Source organism: Manis javanica, chromosome 7 (genome assembly GCF_040802235.1).
Source record: "Manis javanica isolate MJ-LG chromosome 7, MJ_LKY, whole genome shotgun sequence".
In the NCBI taxonomy this organism is placed as follows: Eukaryota; Metazoa; Chordata; class Mammalia; order Pholidota; family Manidae; genus Manis; species Manis javanica.
Window position 1 is genome coordinate 14974221 of NC_133162.1, and position 16766 is coordinate 14990986.

Below are 16766 nucleotides of genomic sequence, written 5' to 3' on the forward strand. Positions count from 1 at the left end.
ATTCAGCAAAGTTGCAGGATACAAAATCAACATACAGAAATCTGTTGCACTCCTATATACTAACAATGAACTAGAAAGAGAAATCAGGAAAACAATTGCATTTACAATCACATCAAAAAGAATAAAATAACTTGGAGTAAACTTAACCAAGAAGGTGAAAGACCTGTACTCTGGAAACTATAAGACACTGATGAAAGAAATTGAAGAAGACACAAATAAATGGGATCTATCCCATGCTCATGGAGAAGGAGAATTAATATTGTCAAAATGGCCATCCTTCCCAAATCAATTTACACATTCAATGCAATCCCTATCAAAGCACCAATAGCATTTTTCAGTGAACTAGAACAAATAGTTCTAAAATTCATATGGAACCACAAAGACCCCAAATAGCCAAAGAAATCCTGAGAAAGAAGAACAAAGCCAGGGGTATTATGCTCCCTGACTTCAAGCTATACTACAAAACTACAATAATCAAAACACAAGAACAGACCCATAGATCAGTGGAACAGAAAAGAGAGCCCAGATATAAACCCAAGCATATATGGTCAGTTAATATACAATAAAGGAGCCATAAATATACAATGGGGAAAAGACAGCCTCTTCAACAACTGGTGTTGGCAAAACTGGACAGCTACATGTAAGAGAATGAAACTGGATCACTGTCTAACCCCATACATGAAAGTAAATTCGAAATGGATCAAAGACCTGAATGTAAGGCATGAAACCATAAAACTCTTAGAAGAAAACATAGACAAAAATCTCTTGAATATAAGTATGAGAAATTTTTTCCTGGATGCATCTCCTTCGTCAAGGGAAACAAAAGCAAAAATGAACAAGTGGGACTACATCAAACTAAAAATCTGTACAGCAAAGGACACCAGCAGAACAAAAAGACAATCTACAGTATGGGAGAATATATTCATAAATGATTCATCTGATAAGGAGTTAACATACAAAATACATAAAGAGCTCATATGCCTCAACACCAAAAAAACAAATAACCTGATTAAAAAATGGGCAGAGGACCTGAACAGACATTTCTCTAAAGAAGAAATATGGAGGCCAACAGGCCCATGAAAAGGTGCTACACATCGCTAATCATCAGGGAAATGCAAATTAAAACCACGAAATATATTACCTCACACCAGTCAGAATGGCCACTATCCAAAGACAAGAAATAACAAGTATTGCCAATGTGGAGAAAAGGGAAGTCTCCTACCCTGTTGGTGGGAATGTAAATTGGTGCAACCACTATGGAAAGCAGTATGGATTTTCCTCAAAAAACTAAAAATAGAAATACCATATGACCCAGTAACTGTACATCTAGGAATTTACCTGAAGAAAACAAAATCTCTGATTGGAAAAGATAGATGCACCCCTATGTTCATTGGCACATTATTTACAGTAGCCAAGATATGGAAGCACCCAAAGTGTCCATCAGCAGATGAATGGATAAAGAAGAGGTGATATATATACACAATGGAATACTATTCAGCCAAAAAAATGAAAGAAATCCTGCCATTTGTGACATGTGGTTGGACCTAGAGGGTATATCATGCTCAGTGAAATAAGTCAGGTGGATAAAGACAAATACCGTATGATTTCACTTACATGTGGAATCTAAAAACAAAACAAAATGAACAAAACAGCAGTAGACTCACAAATACTCAGAAGTGACCAGTGGTTACCACCAGGGAGGGATTAGGGTGGGTGGGTGAAGTGGGTGAAGGGGGTAAAGAGGCACAAAAATCTTAATCATCATATAAATCAGTCATAGGAGTGAAAGTACAGCATAGAGAATATTTAGTCAGTAGTTCTGTAACATCTTTCTATGTTTACAGATAATAACTATACTAGCTGGGGTGAGGATTTAATAACATATGTAACTGTTAAATCACTGTGTTATATACTCAAAACCAATATATTTTTATCAACTATGCATCAATAAAATATATTAAAAATTAATAACCATTGTTTGACATATGCTGTTACCTTTAATGATGATGAACTGAGGCAAAGTTGAACATATCCTATTAAGTATTAAAACCAACCATAACTTTATGGAACTAGATAGAGGTAGTGGTTGCACAACACTGTGACTATACTAAATGCCTCTGAATTGTTCACTTTAAAATGGTTAATTTTATGTTAGGTGAATTTCAGTTGAATTCTTAAAAATCCAACTGTAAAACGAAGGCAATAGAATAGCACAGTTACATTGTAGGGAGAGACTAATAAACCAGTGTAACATTGAAGACTGCTATCGGAAAAATTTGTATTGCTAAAAGGAAAAACTGTATGCTAGATTTCTCCTTCAGAACCTACATGAAAACAAACAGCTAATGGTTTAAAGACATATACATGAAAGGTAAATTTACATAGTTTCCATATTCAAAGAAAATGGAAGGAACTGTAGAGCTGGAAGATTTTCTTAAACAAGACCCCCAAAAGGCAAACCATAAGGAGAAAGATTTAAGGATTTTATCCTATCAAAATTAATTATTTCTGTTCAGCAATAAACATCATGTACAAACTAATAGATGTCATTATACAAACAGTCTATAACTGGTGTATTAGTGTCCTATTCCTGCTGTTAACAAATTACCACAAACTTATTGGCTTAAACCACAAAAATTTACCGTCTTATAGCTCTGGAGCTCAGAGGTCCTGAATGGTTTTCACTGGGTTAAATCCAAAAAAGCTCTATATTCATACATGAATATCATTTGCAGCATTATTAATCTCATATATAAATACTACATATAGTAGATTATATGATACTATACACTTTATATAGTATAGTATATAATAGTATATTGGTTATAAAGGAGAAAATAGACACATTTAACTTCCCTGGGTAAAAAATTAGTCTTTAACCAGATATCTACTTTGTGAACACAATTAATATTAAAATAGAACTATTTATTTTTCTTCACAAATAACTAATTTCTTGTACATCACAAAGATAAAAATTTTTTTATAATGGGTTCAACTGTGTGAAAAATTTAACCTTATATACAGTCATACCTTGGAGATATTGCAGATTCAGTTCCAGACCACTGCAATAAAGCAAATATCAAAATAAAGAATTTTTTGGTTTCCCAGTGCATGTAAAAGTTGTGTTTACATTATACTGTTGTCTATTAAGTCTGCAATAGCATTATGACCAAAAAACAATGTATATGCCCTAATTAAACATATTTTATTGCTAAAAAATATGCTAACCATTATCTGAGCTTCAGCAAGTCATAATCACTAATCACATCACCATGAATATAATAATAATGGAAAAGTTTGAAACACTGTGAGAATTACCAAAATGTGACAAAGACATGAAGTGAGCAAATGCTGTTGGGAAAATGTCACTGATAGACTTGCTTGATGCAGGTTTGCCAGAAAGCTTCAATTTGTAACAAACACAGTATCTGAGACAGAGGCACAGTAAGGTAAAGTACAATAGAATGAGGTGTGCCTGTATACCGAGGAAAATGTGCTGTTATTTGAATAAACTACACCAGATAACTTCATAATGCCAGGTGACAGATAGAATATTTAGGAGTTAGAAGTAAGTCTTAACTATCCTGTCCCACTCACCCACCCCTCCAAAAGCCATACATTCAACATGTAATCCATATAAAAAGTGATTAATGAGAACATTTACATTCTTTTTTTAAAATTCTAAGTCTTTGGACCCTGGTGAGGTTTGTCAGTTGGGACTAGCTATATTTCAAATGCTCAATAGCCACATGTGGCTACCAGCTACCATATTGGTCAGCAGTTTTAGGCAAAGAAGGAAGTCAACAGAATATAAGAAAGGGACTTCAGGGAAGACAGGAAGGTGGACGTGAGACTGCACCAGGTTATTAAAAAATACCAGAGATTCTGAAAAGGTGAGCAGTAATTAACTTTTAAGCATAGGTGAAGGGACTAACTTCAGATTAGAGGTAAAATTCTCCTTTCATTATAACAAGAGGAAAGAAATAAAGAATAGGTCCAGACACAGGGTCCTCAGCTAATGGATTCTGTTTTCTTTGGGGAGTAACAAGTACATGAGGGTGATAGGAGAAATGGAGTTTGAGGATTTTTCAAGCAGATGTGAAAGACTATGAGAGAAAGTATCTGAGGAATCTCTTCAGAGAGTGGTTCAAGTGATGGACTTTAAAATGCACTTTGAAGTGGAAATGAAGTGAAGACAAGAGAGGTCCAATACAGAGAAAGCAGATGTGACAGTTTCCAACCAGGTCTGGGGCCCATCTTGGGACTCATTGGTTAGAGAATTGGCAAAACAGGAAATTACAGCGAGAAAGTAAGATGACTGAATTTATTGTTTACAGAGTCGAACAATTTTGGTGATGACAGTTCCCAGGTGTTGGTGATGAAAAACAGCGTGGAATGGGTTCTGGATTGGAGTGGATGGGAGAGGCACTGCAGATGAGGAAGATAAGCAGCCCCAAAGCCACGGTAAAGGAGGGCTCGCCCATGCGAACCTGGGAGCTGCAGGGTGATGGCGGAACTTGGAATGAAGAGGACAACTGTAAGCCCAGGGCTGTCACAGTGATGGAGAGATGGCAGTCAGGAAGTCTGTGCGTGACAGCAACATGGAAGGGTAAAAGTTGGTGTAGGCAGGTGGTTTAAACCTAAAAGGAGTAGGAATTTCTACATGGGGGTGATAAGCGAGATCTGGAGGTGGAATTTGGGAGCGCCAAGAGCACTAGCCTTAAAGACCATCTAGTTAAAAGACCTCACTCTACAGATGGAGAAACTGAGGTCAGAGAGTATGGCAAATAGCGTCCAAAATGTTCTCCGATAATCCCACCTTTTGGTATTCACACCCTTGTGTAGTCCTCTCCCACAGTGACCAGCGTTAGTTTGCATGAATGGTAGCAGAAGAGATGGTATGTTGTTTCCAAGATGAGCTTGTAAAGCACATTGCAGTGCCTGCCTAGTCACTTCCTCACTTTTGAATCACCCACTTTAGGGGAAGCCAGCCGCCATATGACAGGCAACTGTATGGAGAAGCCCGCAACGTGAAGAGCTGAAGCCTCTTGCCAGTGGCACGTGAGTAAGTACAGAAGCAGAGCCTCCAGCCCCAGCCGAGCCTTCAGATGATGGCTGACATCTTGATTGTTATCTCATAAGAGTCCCTGATCCAGAGCCTGAATCCTGGACCCCTAATCTACACAAACTAACATGTTTGTTGTTTTAAGCCACTAAGTTTGAGGTAATTTATTAAGCAGCAAAAGATAAATAAAACTGAGACTATTTGTAACTTACTTAAAGTCACAAAGCTAGTTAGTGGCCAATTTAAAATGAGAACATGGGCTCCTGACTCTCAACTCAGTGTTCTGTTAGATCATGCTGTGTTCTGGCATATCTTGGACCTCTTTTGTATTAGACGCACATGCACTGAGGAGGTACTGGCAACTAACAGAAACTGTAATGGATGATAGTTCTGTTTTCTCATAGGCAAAATAAAATGAAAACTGGACCATGCTTCCTCATGGAGTCAGAATAAGATTCAGTAAGGTAACTATTTTCTCTTTCTTTATGTAATAATACCTAAGCATTTCTAAAACATGCTTACATCTTTTTGCCATAGTTTTGGGAAGGTTTGAGAGGACTAATTCAAATTTGTGTAATAGCTTAGTGGTAAAACCAGGAATGTAATTTCTACTTGGTTTCTTTTAACCTCTTGACAAGTATGACATAGACTACTCAATAGTGGTTATAGCATTTAAATACTTAAATAACTTTGACCTTCCTGTACAGTGAATCAATGACAGGATCTAATGTCTGCATTTCCATCTGTTGTCTCTAAATGTAATATTCAGAAAAGGGCAGATTGCCACAAAGGCACTTTGTGGCTTCTATTTCCATGGCATAGAGCCTGCTATTTGAATGTGCATGACTATTATGTCAGAGAAATTTTGTGTGACCTGCTGACTTATGGTTTGGGATTCAGTTTTTAAAAATGTGACTAAATAGCATTTAATCCAACACCTTTGAGAGGAATGGAGAGGGTGTCAGAACAGGCATTGAGAGCCTTTATACTGCAGGGAAGGTCTGGCCCAGGTAAAGGACAGGTGGAGGGCAGGAAGGTTGGATGGAGGAGTCTGAAACTGCAGTTCAGTTCCAGCAAAGTTTGGCAAAGCCAGTTCAGAGCCTTTGAACTGAAGTCGCCCATCAGAGAAGTGCTCCCAGGAATGGGCTGCCCTAGTGTCCATGGTGGGGCCATCATTAGCTGGAAGTAGTCCTTGCGAAGTGTGGTCTCAGCATGAACACAGGGATGGTATCAGTGCAGCACCTGGGACCACCAGTCAGTCAGCCTCCTGCACCGGGAGATCTGAGCAGCAAATGGTCATTACAGAGACTTTTGCCATAATCCAGGTTAGAGACATCATGGTGGCTTGAGTTAAGGAAATAGATGGATTTAGGCTACATAGTCATCTGGACATATCCTGAAGGTCAAATAGACTTCATTTGCCAATAGATTTGATTTGGGGTGTGAGGGAGGGAGAAGAAACAAAGATGGACCAAAGACTTTTGTTCTGAGTAACAGAAGAAGGGCGTTGCCATTTATTGAGAGAGAAGACTGGGAGTCCTGAATGGGGGAATCAGCCATTCCTTCGACCATATTTAGTTTGAGATGTTGATTAGCTTCCAGTGGAGATACTGAGAAGGCAGCTGAATAGATGAATTTAGACTTTAAGGAAATACTCCAACTCAGAAATACAAATTTGAAGATCAACATATGAGCAGCATTTGAAGTCATGGGACTGGATTAGTTTACCTAAGGAACATATATATAGATGGAGAGGAGAGGTTCAAAGCCTGACGAGGAGATAGAACCCAAAAAAGACTAAAGAAAAAGTGACCAGTAGGAGGTAGGAGGAGGCTCACAGAGCAGCAGTGTCCCAGAAGCCAAGTAACGTTTTGTGGAAGTATAGATTTTCAGTATTCTATTTCTTAAATCTTGATATGTATTAAATGGACATTCTATGAAGTTTATTGGTGTCTTGATAAATGGACCTACTAAATAATAAAGAAGAAAATAAAGCTTATAAGAATACTGACCATGTGCCCAATTGAAAAACCTGCCTCCACCATTCACTGTGTCGTTGGGCAAGTTTCTCCACCTCTAATTGCTTCTGATTTCTCATTTCTGCAGGGATGATAGAGTTGTTAAGAGGATCCAGTGAGTTACTAGTTGTAAATGATTATTGGGATAGTACCTGACACATGATAAGTGTTCAATAAATATGATGTATTATTACATAGAAACATTGAAATAAAAGATAAATTTTACTATCAAGTTTTCTGATGGTAGCAGCTAAGATGTAAGAGTTGAATGTAGATCTTTTCAGATATCATTTCTCTGGGATTCTGATGTACTTGTTTATTTCTTAAATATCTCTCTTCGTATATTTTTTTTGTCTTCTATATTTTGAAACAAAAGTACTTTAAAAAGTCTGCACAATTCCTTGTCTTGAAATTTTTTTTTACCAGTTACCAGCAGAAGCTTCTTTAAGCAAAGCATGCTGGCTAGATAAATAATTTCAGAAAAGTGGTTCTTAAACCTTTTTGGGTTATTTATCCCTTTGAGAATCAGATGAATGCTTTCTCCCTACCAAATACACATATAAGCACACACACAAACACTATTTTATTTATAATTAGAGTGAGTTTGTGGATCTCTAAAGCCAGCCCATGAGCTCTCCAGGCAGCCATGAAGCCAGGCCTTAATTGACTGCAAAGTCCACATTCTTATAAGCTTAATTTTCTTCTTGATTATTTAGTAGATCCGCTTAGCAAGATCTCAAAACATCAGTTTTAAATCTCTCATATACTTATGGTTTAAGATAAAAAGAACTTCCTTTGGAGAAATTTCAATTCCAAATCATTTCAGATTTAGATTGAGGGAAGTTCAGATTGGGAGAAAAAACAGGCATACACAGGGCAGGTGACCGGAGCAGTCAGGGCCCCGTTCTTTCTCCAAACACACACACACACACACACACACACACACACACACACACACACACACACACACACACACACACACACACACACACACACACAATTTAAGTTCCCTAGGATTTTTCTTTCATGACATTTAAATAGGAACACAAAATTTGCTGGAAATAAAATATTTTCCAATATGTCTTTCCAAGGTAATGTTTTTCTGTAAATTATGTGTCCTGATTAGCTTTTCTCTCCTTGAAGTAATTATAATCTACTATTATGATTTTGACATTCAGTAAATATCCAGAGGTAAGATGTGACTATGAATAAAACTGTTAAAAGAGGGACAAATCAGGACCTATACATTCTAGGCCAAGCAAACTACCTAAGAAGATTCTGATGAGGAGCCAGTTGGGAGCAGAGACACAAATGTTCTTATGTGCCATGTTAAGGTGCTTGTTCCTTACCCTGAGGCTAATGGGAGGCTGTTGAAAGGTTTAAGCAGCAGAGTGTGGTCAGATTATTACCTCCATTTTTTGGGTTGCCAGATTTAGCAAATAAAATTGCGGGATGCCCAGTTGAATTTGAATTTCAGATAAACAATGAATAGTTTTCCAGGCTAAGTAGGTCATATGCAATAATTGGGACATAAGTTATATTATAAAAGTGTTGGTTGTTCTTGTCTAGCTTGGATTAATACTTAGTCTACAGGCACACACCTGATCATCTACATTTGCCCTCTTATAGCACTAAACTATGTTTTCTACCTTTATCTTGCATCTACCTACCACTTCAGCATTTTATTTAAAATAATAATAATAAGGGAGAAATGTGGGATTCACATATAAATCAAGTATAAAAATCAAACGAATAATCATATCTGACTTGATTGTTTATAGTTCATGATGCGTGATCAAAACCGAAAGTTTCTGTGATATGACTGCCCTTGCACTGTTCACCATGTAAGAACTTGTTCACCATGTAAGAACTTGTTCGTTATGCTTCAGAAGATTGGAGACTGTTGAGAATTAGGCTTGGGATTGATTAATGATTGTGCATTGAGTCCCCTATACAGAATTTTATTGTTGTTAACAACCATTTGATCAATAAATATGAGAGATGCCCTCTCAAAAAAAAAATTGTTGTTTGTTAACTGAAAACAATTTTAAGCAAGGGCTCTGTATATTATCTGGCAACCCTATTGTTTTTTTCTTAATACAATGCCTGATACATAATAGGTGGAAAATACATTTTAGTGCCAACTCTGCTTTTCTTGCCACCTGTAGGTGGCAGTCTGATCAAATAATTTCATGGGACCTGCTGGACAAATCCAAGTTTAATACTGTATTATTTATTGATCTCTTCATAAGGCTATTTAAAAAATATGTATGTATTTTTAAATATTCATTTTGATATAAATGAAGTTTTCACAAAAGAAAAATTCTGAAGGTGCTCAAAATTAAATATAATTCAGTCTTTATCTTTCCCACAACCTCTCATCAGATTCAAACCCACATGTAGTCCAGTTTTAGAGGGCTATAGTGCCATTTTACTTCTAATGATATTTTAAGAATTTTTATTTTTTCATGATATAGCAAATAGAATCTATTTTCCTTACATTTTTCCAACAAACTACTTCTGAAGTATAAGATAGTTACTGGTTTTTGTATGTTTGTTTTTGTTTAAGGCCATACTCTATGGTTGAAATAGTGTTACTCTAAATACTCTTGGATTTTCTAATAGGTAATTAAATTATCTGCAAGTAATATACTTTCCCCTCCCTTTTAATAGTAATCTCTTTTCTCTGCTTTAAGAAAACAATGTAATTCTATTAAAAATAAGTATTAAGAAGAAAAAGAAATAATTATATTGATGCTCTTTTAAAAGCTATTTCTATTAGTATGAAATTTTGCATTCACTCGAAAACTATTGTCATTATTATAGTTTAATACTATAATCCAAAAATACATAGCCTTATAATTACATTTAAACATGATTGATATACTATAGAATTATATAAATATGGAACCTCAATTATATATTGCATCTATACCCATGGCCTGACACCCTACCCATTCTACTAAGAACACTTGTTCTTACCCCAGAGGTCTGTCCTTTACAAAGCCAAAGGAAAAACATCCCAATGAAATTCACTAAAGCCCCTAAGACACTTATTCCATTATTACACACCTTATTCTAGAGAAAAATAACTACAATTTCTTGTGAATTGCAGTGCAAGAGCCTTTGATTTTTTAGAGGAAGTTGACATCCCTTTCTGATTCCTACCATTATTCATGATCTTTTCAGCTCTGACAGTGTACTTAGCACCACACAAAATAGAACACGGTCCCTTCCCATATCTAATGTTGTGAAACCTAACAATTAGAATCTACGAAATCATGAGTTTTGAAGGTAGCACCTTTAGGTGTTTTAGTTCACAGATATTTTAATGTGTGTTGATTTATAAGCTGTAAAACGGAATGGAAGTTTAAATAATTATCTGAGAAGTAAATTTTGCACTAGGTGGCACTCTTTGGTAAATGCTATTTATATTGAACTTGACTAGCTAATGGGTTTTATATACTTTGCTGTCTTACAGCAAAGTATATAAAATGCAAATATACAATTTATTGTATTTTATCAGTATTTTTATGATTATAAAGGTAATTTATTCTCTTAATGAAAAAAATTGTAAAATACAGAGAAGTATTTTTTAAATCATCCAAAATTCTATGTTTGGATAGCTTACAAAATAGCTTTGGAATCAAAACAAACCTGAGTTCAAATCCTTTCCCTGCCACTTATTCTTATTTGGCACTTCTTAGCTCAAAAGTCTTAATCTTTTTGAGTTAAAAATTTTTTAAAATCTTGATTCCTCTTCTCCCCCAAACTACCATCAATTTCTTTAACAAGGTTGTACATTGTCTTTCCTTTCTTACCTTCATTGCATTCCTCTACCCATTTCAATCTGGCTTCTGTCCCCATAGTCCAGAAATGACCCTTATTAAGGTAGTGACCTGCATGTTTCATACTCAGTGCACATTTCCCCGTCTTCATCTCATGCTCTCCCAGCGGCAGTGTCTGGGACCCTGATAGTAATGGTACTTGGCAGCTAACTGTGCGCGTCTTTTTCCAACTCCAGATTCGGTGAAGACATGTTGGTAGCTTGAAACTGGCCATGGCAAGAGCATTTACATCACCACAATCAGCAAATGCTGCTAATCAGAACTTCTTCTCCCTCACAAAGCCATTTGTGAAACATTTGCCCTCACACTCCTGGGTATAGGTGACCATTTTCCCCTGCACAGAACTCCCTTTATTCTTGTTTGCTCAATGCTACTTTTTCTTGGTTTTCCTCCCATCTTAGCTTCTCCATCTGCTCCTTTGCTGGCTCTTCCTATGCCCCACCACCACGTGTTGATATTCCTTAGGAGTCAGTCCTGGGCCCTCTCTTCTTCCCTTCATATACTAGCTTCAAAAATAATCTCACTAATTTCCATGTGTTTAAATACTACCATTATGCCAATCAATTTACATCTGCAGCCCAGCTCCCCTCTAAGACCCAAACTCAAACATCAAACCATTTATTTAAGCTTGTCCTGGGTGTCGCACAGACATCTCAGACCCATGGCCAAACCCATGGCCAAAACAGAGTTCCACATTTAATTCCACAAGCCTTTCCCTTTCTTAACTTCCCCATCACAACATTCTTTATTTCCATAAATGGAACCACACCATTTATCAAATGAACCTAAATGTATCCACGGTTTCCCTGTCCTTCATCCTCATGTCTAATCCTGCAACAAATCTGCCAATTCTACCTCCTAAATATCTTTTGATTCTTACTTTTATTCTCCATTTCTATTGCCATCACATCTTGAGTACCCATCATCTCTCCAATCAATCACTATAATGGCCTCCAAACTGATATCTGCACTTAAAGTCTGCCTCCCTGGCAATCCAGCTCCACGTAACAGCAAAAATTGATTATAAAATGTAGACCAGATCATAAAATGTAAAATCAGATCACACCATTTCCTGCTTAAAATCCTTAAATGGTCTTTCATTACGTTTAGTTTAAAAATTGAATTTTAGGTTTTTTACCTGGCCCCGGCTTATCTGTCCAACTTGAAGCATGATAGTTTAAGTTTGTTTATGTTCTGCCCAAGCCCACAGTGGTTGGTTTTTTAGCCCTTGAACGTGCCAAGGGTTTTCCCCATATGGAGCTTTTGCTATATGCACCCCCTGTCTGAAATGATCTTTTGTCCGTTTTTTGTGGTTCTCTCCTTCTGTTCCTTTAATTATCAAATCAGGTTAAATCTACCTTTTCTTTGCTTTTTATGTCAGCTCCCTGTTTTATATTCATGGATGAGTGAGTGAATGAGTCTACATATGAATAAGGATTTGCCTTATTGAAAAAAATAATGAAAAAATATTAAGAAGTTCTTAGCACAAAGCCTGATACAGAGTATGTGTTTAATACATGGCAACTGTGGGAGCAGGAGGCAACTATTTCGAAAGTAAATTTAATTTTTAGTATTCCAAAGTTCCTGAATGAAGAGTCGTGCCCTGAAGGTGGCAGTATTAAAGCTTAGGATATTCTCCCTTCCTGGTTTCACAGATAAGTAGGCTTGCTTAAGCAGAACATCCCTAGCATTTATGCTTTGAATTACTAAGTATGTACTTGCAAGACAAAGAGCTAGAGTTTCCTGATGGGAATTGAAATATGGTAACTCAAATAGGGTAAAAGAGAAAAGCACCAGTGAAACTATTAGGTCATAAATATCTTTTGTTTTTCCCTCATCAAACACATATGGGAAAAACATATTTGGATTTTGGCAATTTAATAGGTTTTAGACTGTAATCTTGACAATCCTCTAATTTTATGAATATAAATTTAGTCACTTAGTTGGGTATCAGAAAAATTCTGCAACTTAATCTCATGTTTAAAATGCAGCTTGTTTATCATTAGGGACCCATGAAATCACGAAGATGGAGCCACATTGATTATAAAAAAAAAAAGAGAGAGGGGTTAAGAGGGTAACATCAACTTACTGTACTAACAGTATAGTCAAGTTAGATCAAATGTAAAATAACATGTATAAGTAACTTTAAAAATAATATTATAATTAACCTATATAAAATAACACTGTACTTGCATCAAATTCTAAAACCAATTTAGGAAAGAAATGTATTTAAATACTTGATGGTTGTGTGTCATGAGAAGTGGTTCTGATGCCACCAAAACCAGGAGCCACGAACACTGTGACTTCTCTGGAGTCATGAGGTGGGTATGCACCAGGGGCCCTCCGGGCAGCTGCACTACCGCTAACTAAATCTTTATCCTCATCGTCTCTGGTCTCTTTCTTAAGGGATTAGAGCAGATGTTCCTGAACTCCTCACTTTATGTGCTCTTAGCCCTGAACCCTGCACTGTCCACTGTGACCTTTCGGGAATAAAGGGACACCCCTTTGCCTGGTTTACCACACAGATCACAAAATACCGAAAAAAAGAGGCTCAGGAGGAAAAATAAATCTTTCACTCATTTCATTTTTTTTTCTCCACAGAAGGTTTCACTTCTGGCCGGCCATCTCCTTTTTTGGGAATCCCATTGTTCTCAAGGACCCTGTTTGTTCTACAACTTATATCAAAACTCCCCCTTCCTGAACATGAAGTGGGGAGGAGAGAAGACCTTGGCATTCCTTCATGTGGTAGAGGTGGAGCGTGCTCACATACAGAATTGATTTCCTGGAAACTCAGCAGGCCCAGCCTTTTCAATCTGTGAATGACAACGGATGGCAGTCACAGCCTCCCTGGAGGGCACCTTACGTGTCACCATTAGCAAAAGTATCAACACATCCTTCATCCACTGCAATTGTATTTCTAAGTGTCTTTCTTAGATGTATATTGGCAAACAATCATAAAGAGACATATTCAAGGATATTCAATGGCAGCGTTGTTTGTAACCATGAAATCAGAAACAATATAAATGACCAACCAAGGAAAAATGATCAGCTGAACTATAATGCATCTATACTATGGAATATATCCAAAGAATAAAATGGATCTATATTCTGATGTGGAAAGATCTTTAAGACAAATTCTACATGAAAATAGCAATCTGCAGAAAGCTATTTCTCTATGTCTATATACCCACATACACAATGTGCATAGATATGGAAACAAAAGAAATCGGTTTAGAAGGACACCCATCAAATAGATAGCGATTACTTCAGGGAAGAAAGTTGCATTTGTGTGGAAGTTGGATTAAAGTGGACTTTTCTTTGTTTCTGAATTATGAGAAAGGGGCAAGGAAAGCATGCATGCAATGTAGTATAGAGGTTAATTTCATGGTCTCTGGAACCAGATAACCTGTGTACATCATTAAACCTGTGGTTTAAATAGGTGGCAGTATGCCACTTATTTAACCTTCTGTGCTTGGGTTTTCTCCTCTGTAAAATGGGTTAACAATCGTGTCTACCTAAGAAAGTGGTTGTAAAAGGTGAAATAATATGATACATGTGAAGTGTTTGGCACCTAGTATGGATTATGTTAAGTGTTAGCTTGTATCATTGATGTAGGAAAGAATAAGTTATTGGTGACTTCACTCTAGGCAGAGAAAAATTATTACATTCTTCATATTTTGGTACTAGTGAGACCTCAGGAAATGTGCTTTAAAAAAAATCAGCATCAAATAGGGACTCTGTGGCATCTTACTACACTGATGGATAGTGACTGCAACGGGGTATAGGGAGTAATGTTATAATCACGTTGCTTTTCTTGTGAAACCTTTGTAAGAGTGTATATCAATGATACCTTAATAAATTAATAAAAGAAAAATTAATCAATGTCAAACAGCTCTGCAGATGAGTATTCTAATGGTCTTGCTTTTTTATAGTCATCCTGGAACAAAGTGCAGCAAGGTGCACTGGAGAAGAGTACAGTCCTTGATTATTAGAATTGTCCAGTTGCCACCCCTTAAGTGATCCATTCAACATCCAGATCCCTTCTCAGGCTGCTTAAACACCTGTGTTTCTTGTTTTGTTCTTTCTCCAGGGCACCTGTTCCTGGGCTGGCCACCTTTGGACAGGTAGTATTTTTTGGCTCCTGCTAGGGAATCTATTCTGACCTCTGCCTTGATTCCCTTGGTATGGATTTTCTTTAATGACAGCCTGTATCTGAAATACTTACCATCTCTCCTCTGCTCTACAGCCCTGCCAGTGGTCCTCTCATCTAGAATAGAGACCCTTCAAGTTTCACATTCTGACCTGGACCTGGACTCAATTACTTGTTCCTCTGTTTTGACTTTATCTTAACATTTTCAGTCCAATTTTCCTTTCAGTTTCCCCCAAGTTGCTGCCAACTTCTATGTAACTTTTCTAGCATGCTTCATGACCAGTCTCTTATCCTCTGCTTCAAACTAACAGTTTAATTATGTTATGGCTCCCACATAATAGTAAGTAAAGCATTTACAATTTATTAAAGGATAGAACAGAAGCCATTCAGAACATAATTCCCAAGAAGCTGACTGATATCAAACAGAAGTATGCTTCACCTCTAAACAGCTGTGTCCTCTCGTGGCAGGGAGAGACAGAAAGCAAGCCAGCTCTCTGGTGTTTCTTCTTATAAGGGGACTAATCCCATCATGAAGGTCCCACCCTCATGACTTCATCCCAAAGGCTCAATATCCAAACACCATCACACTGGGGAGTGGGGCTTCAACACATTTTGGGAGGACCCAGTTACATCATAGCACCTCACTCCCCAGGTCAGAGACCCAACAATGACTAATAAGAGTCCTTCCTCTTTCCCAATCCAAATTCTCCAGAGAGAGAGCTGGACTGGCCGAGCCTGGGTTGGGTCCTCACTCCAGGCTAGTGACCAAGCTGAGATTGCTATAGTGCTGAGTTGTAGTGTGGTTTGAAGAATTATCTTGCTTAAAAAAAATAATTTACCATACAAATATATATTCCTAAATTATGTGTTTTCCAGTTTGGCTTTTTTTTTTAAACATGTTTCTATTATTCAACTATGTATAACTGTGGTGTGTTCATTATCATAAATGTATAATATTCCAATGTGTGGCTATACCAAACTTGTTTTACTTCACATTTGCTGGTTCTTTCTTCAGATATGTCCTGTCTGCTGATGAGCTCATTGAAGGAATTCTCATCTCAAATATATCTAGCATTTCAATTTGACTTTTTCTTACTGTCTCCATTTTGTTGCTGAAATCCCCCATCTCTTCATTCATTCTCCTTTTTTTCCGCCAAATTCAGAGTCATAGTTATTTTAAAGTCTTTGTCTGATAGTTCCAAAACCCAAGTCATACCTCAATCTGGATCTGTTGATTCTATTTGGTATCATTTTCTTGCCTCCTGAAGAACTTCCTTCAACCTTCTTGTAGTACAGATCTGCTGGTGATGCATTTTCTGTTTTCTGTTTCAATAACTTTTAATGTTATTGAAGAATACTTTTGCTGGACATCGAATTCTAGTTTGAGTTTTTTTCTTCCAGCCCTTTAAAAAGTCTTTCCATTGTCTATGCGTTGCTTAGTTTCTGCTGAGAAGTCTGTTCTATTTCTTATAACCTTCTACACATAGTTTATCTTTTTACTCTAGTAGCTTATGATTTTCTCTTTATCACTAGTTTTAGCAATTTGATTATGACATACCTGTGTTTGTATGAGTGTATATATATGTATATTGTATGTGTGTGGATATTTATCCTGCTTGAGAATCATACTATTTTCCTCAAATTTGAAATATTCTCTGCTCTTATCTCTTTAAACATGTTTTCTG

The 16766-nt window shown here is 36.9% G+C and overlaps 1 long non-coding RNA gene across 4 annotated transcripts in view; it reads left to right on the plus strand.

Moving 5' to 3' along the window:
- LOC118971100 (uncharacterized) overlaps positions 1–15882 on the plus strand; it is a 36051-nt gene extending 20169 nt beyond the window's left edge. Inside the window, exons 2-5 of one of the 4 annotated variants that reach the window (XR_012133001.1) lie at positions 4338–4615; positions 4982–5065; positions 5470–5529; positions 13533–15882. This is a non-coding gene — a long non-coding RNA (uncharacterized lncRNA). The remainder of the gene's footprint in view (positions 1–4337; positions 4616–4981; positions 5066–5469; positions 5530–13532) is intronic. The other 3 variants (XR_005059368.2, XR_005059369.2, XR_005059366.2) reach the window with 3 other exon arrangements.
- Positions 15883–16766: the final 884 nt, after the last annotated feature.